This window comes from Panthera pardus, unplaced genomic scaffold, assembly GCF_024362965.1.
Source record: "Panthera pardus isolate Hobbes unplaced genomic scaffold, ASM2436296v1 HiC_scaffold_27, whole genome shotgun sequence".
Classification (NCBI taxonomy): domain Eukaryota; kingdom Metazoa; phylum Chordata; class Mammalia; order Carnivora; family Felidae; genus Panthera; species Panthera pardus.
Window position 1 is genome coordinate 62,101,672 of NW_026526843.1, and position 4,971 is coordinate 62,106,642.

Below are 4,971 nucleotides of genomic sequence, written 5' to 3' on the forward strand. Positions count from 1 at the left end.
TGTCCTTATGATTAAAATGGACCCTTATACACAGCATATAGATGGATCTTGCTAGTTATCCATTCTGACACCTTATGTTTTTTGATTGGACCATTTAGTGCATTTATATTCAGAGTAATTATTGGTAGATATGTATATAGTACCATTTTAGTGCTTGTGTTGTCATTGTTTCTGGAGACTTTCTTTGTTCCTTTTTGTTTTTGTCACTTTTGGTCTTACCTTTCCACTCAAAGCATCCTCTTTAATATGTCTTGTAGGCCTGATTTAGTGTTCATGACCTCTTTTATTTTTTGTTTATCTGAGAAATTCTTCATCTCTCCTTCTATTCTTAACAATAGCCTTGTTGCATAGAGTATTATTGGCTGCAGATTTTTCTCATTCAGCATTTTGAAAATATCATGCTACTCCATTCTGGCTTGTCAAGTTTCTGTTGAGAGTTCTTCAGCTTGACTTATGGGTGTTCCCTTGTAAGTTAGGGCCTTCTTTTGTCTTGCTGCTTTTAGGATTTTTACTTTATCACTGTATTTTGCAAATTTAATTACAATATATCTTGGTGTTGTCCTGCTTCATTTATGGGAGTTCTCTGTGCATCCTGGATCTGTATGTGTGTTTTCTTCCTCAGAATGAGAAAATTGTCAGCTATTATTTCCTCAAATAAATTTTCTGCCCCCTTTTCTTTCTTCTTTTTCTGAGACTCCTACAATATGAATATTATAACAGTTATATGAAGTCACTGAGTTCCCTAAGTCTATTCTCATGTTCCATAGCTCTTCTTTCTCTCTTTTTTTCAGCTTCATTATTTTCCATTATTTTATCTTCTATATCACATATTTATTCCTCTGCTTCTTCCATCTTTGTGTTCATTGCATCAAATATGTTTACAATCTCAGTTCTTGCGATTTTCATTTCTGGCTGATTTTTTTAACTCTTTTATCACTGTGGTAAGGTCCTCCCTGAAGTCTTCCATCCTTTTCTCAAACCCAATGAGTATTCTTATGATTGTTAGTTTAAATTTTCTATCAGACATGTTACCTACAGCTGTTTCACTTAGTTCTCGGTACATGACATTATCTTGTTTTATTTGGAATGAATTACTCTGGCTTGGCATTTTGTCCAATCTCTGTCTTCTCTGTGTTAGGAAAGCCTGGTATGTTTCCTGCTCCTGAGAGTAATTTTTTTTTTTTGTATACGAGATCATATAGTGTCTAGGCTTGGCACTTACAGGAGTGTCTAATGTGTGCTGTGTGTGCTCTGCTGCTGAGTTTTGGCTGCTCTTTCCTTCAGGGCATTCATCTGGAAGGGCTTTCTTTGCCTGTAATGGGCAGTGTTTGATCCTTGGCCAGTGTGGTGAGTTTTAACTAGATGTGTTCTGGTATGCTTGTTAAAAGAGACTTGATGCTACTTCCACTAGAATTGAAGTCTCGTAGAACACTCTGGTTAGGACACCTGGTATGGGCAGTAGTTTCTGCTGGTCTTCCAGGAAAGGGATCCATTGCAATGGAACTGAGGCACACTTGACCAAGAAGGGCAATACCAGCAGACCACAGGGGGTGGAACTCAGTGTAAGCTGGTTAAGCAGCTACTGTTGGTGATGTATTGTTTACTGATGGTGGATCTGTGTTTATGCTGAGGAGCAGGGGAGGGAAATGGTGCCAACCAATTCCTTTGTCCCTGGACAGGAGTTCCAGTGCTTGCTTCTCTCAGAGCAGCATTCCAAGAAAAGTGAGAAATATCCTCTCTGTGTGTCCCAGGTATTTTTCAGAATTCCATATTCACATTGTCTCCCTCTAAATTTCTTGAGTGCCTTCTTTTCAGGAGCCCTCCAGTCTCTATTCCAGCCAAGCCTGATTACTTTTAAAGCTCCAGGCTTTATGAACATATTGTGGGCAGTTCTCTGCACTGTCATTCTCGGGGAGCATCTTGCTATGCTTGGACCGAGACATATCTGACCAAGAAAGACAGTGGTGCCAGAGTGCATTTGCGTGGGACTTGGAGTAAGCAGGTTAGGCAGCCTGTGTTGGTCCCAGCTGCCCTTGGAAGGCAGCTCTGTGCCTATGCTGATGGATGAGGGAGGGAAATGGCACCCATGAGCTCTTTTGTCCTTGGAAAGGAAGCTCTGTAACTGCCACCTCTCAGGGCCATTCTCTAAGAAGAATGAAAAATCTCCTGTGTGTCCCAGGCACTATTCAGATAGCGCCATCTGTTGAGGATTGTTGGCCTGCCTTCTTTCCACGAGTAGGGAAGCACCCTCAGGGCTGTACTCCACCCGCGCACACCAAGCTTTAAAACTCCTGTCTTCAAGCACTACTGGTTGCAAAAACTCATGAAAATCAGTCCCACACATTTCCCCAGCCAATGGATTTGGGGAAGTTTTCTTGGGCATTCCGCTGTGCTCTCTCTCTCTCTCACATTTCTCTAAGACCAAAGTTCCCTCCCCTCCAAAGCACCAGCAATCTCTTTCTACACCAAACCACATATCCACACTTCCTACCTTCCTTGATGTGGCCTCTGCTCTCCCTCTAGTTGTGGAGTTTGTTCTGTCAGTCCCCACGTTGATTTCTTGGGTATTAACAATGATTTTATTGTTATCTAATTGTGTCAGAGGGACAAGACAAGCCCAGGATCCTCCTACTATGCCACCATCTTAGCTTTTCCCTTCTGTTGGGATTTTTTTGATTGCTCAGTCAATGTCTTTGATAGTTATCACTCTGTTGAAATTTTCTTTTTTCTTCCTGTTACATATTTTGCAGTTTATATGTTAATGGGAATTTATCCACTTCTAGTTTGTCCAATTTTTTGGCATATAGTGTTTCATAATATTCACTTAAGATTGTATTTTTGTGGTGTTTTGTTATTTCTCTTCTCTCATTTGTTATTTTATTTATGTGAGTCATTCAATTTTTTTTCCTTGGGAAGTGTCCTTAGAAGTTTACTATTTTTGTGATTTTTTCAAATAACCAAATACTAGTTTCAGTGATCTGTTTTATTGTTTTTTTGTGTTTGTTTCTATATCATTTATCTCTGCTCTAATCTTTATTATCTCCTTCTTTCTGCTTGTTTTAAGTTTTGTTTTCTGTTTTACTTTCTAGCTCCTTTAGGTGCTAGGTTAGGTATTTTATTTGAGATTTTTCTTGGTTTTTAATTTTTTTAATGTTTATTTATTTTTGAGAGAGACATAGACAGAATGCGAGTGGGTTAGTGGCAGAGAGAGAGGGAGACACAGAAGCAGAATCAGGCTCCAGGCTCTGAGCTCTCAGCACAGAGCCCGACACGGGGCTCGAACTCACGAGTTGTGAGGTCATGACCTGAGCCGAAGTCAGATGCTCAACCGACTGGGCCACCCAGGCGCCCCAAGATTTTTCTTGTTTTTAAAGGTAGACCTGTATTGCTATGAATTTCCTTCTTAGAACCACATTTGTTGCCTTCCAGAAGTTTTGTATTTGTATTTTAATTTTCATTTGTTTATATGTTTTCTTTAATTATTTTATTTCCTGATTGATGCATTTATTGTTTAGTAGTATGTTATTTAAACTCCATGTATTTTTGGTAGTTTCAGATTATTTCTTCTGGTTTACTTCTTCTTCATAGCATTGCATTCATAAAATAGGGACAGTATGATTTCTATCTTCTGAATTAATTTCTTCCAGATTCTCCAATTTGCCATCATGTACTTTTTCACAATATTCTTATAATTATTTGTATTTCTGTGGCATTGTTTTTGATCCCTCCTCTTTCATTCATGATTTTATTTAATTAGGGCCTTTCTCTTTTCTTTTTGGTAAGCCTGGCTAAGGGTTTATCAATTTTATTAATTCTTTCAAAGAACCAGCTCCTAGCTTTATTGATCTGTTCTATAGTTTCTTTTCCGAATCATTTGTTTCTGTGCTAATCTTTATGATTTTTCATTTTCTCCTGCCTTTAGACTTTATTTGTTGTTATTTTTTGAGCCCCTAAGGGTAAGGCTAAGTTGTATATTTGAGACTTTTCTTGTTCTTGAAGTAGGCCTGTATTGCAATATACTTCCACCTTAGGACCCACTGTTTTGCATTCCAACGTTTTTGGACTGTCATGTTTTCATCTTCATTTGATTTCATGTACTTTTTATTTTTTTCATGGTTAAAGTATTCACTCATTATTAGGGTGTTCTTTAACCTCCATCCATTCGTGGTCTTTCAACATTTTTTCTTGTGTGTGACTTCAAGTTTCATAACATTGCTGTATGAAAATATGAATGATATGATCTCAATCTTTTTTGTAATTTTTGAGACCTGATTGGTGACCTAGTATGTGTTCTATTCTGGAGAATGTTCCACGTGCATCCAAAAAGATTGTATTCTGCTGCTTTAGGATGAAATGTTCTGAATATATCTGTTAAGTCCATCTGACCCAGTGTGTTATTCAAAGCCATTGTTTCTTTGTTGATTTTCTGCTTAGATAATCTGTTCATTGTTGTAAGTGGGTGTTAAAGTTCTCTACTATTATTGTATTATGATCTATGGATTTCTCTGTGTTTGTTATTAATTTGTTTATATATTTAGGTTCTCTCAAGGTGGGTGCATACATATTTATAATTGTTATATCTTTCTGTTGTATTGTCTCCCTTATTATTATGCAGTGTCCTTCTTTGTCTTTTTTACAGTCTTTGCTTTAAAGTTATAGTTGACTTAATACAAGTCTTGATACTCTGCCTTTCTTTTGACACCCATTAGCATGATAGATGGCTCTCCATACCTTCACTTTTAATCCGTAAATATCTTTATTTAATGATTATTTATTTTTGAGGGAGATATAGACAGAGTGCGAGCAGGAGAGAGGCAGAGAGACAGGGAGACACAGAATCCGAAGCAGGCTCTAGGTTCTGAGCTGTGATCACAGAGCCTGATGTGGGGCTTTAACGCAGAGACTCTGAGATCATGACCTGAGCCAAAGTCCAAAGCTCAACCAATAGAGCTACCCAGGTGCCCCTCAATC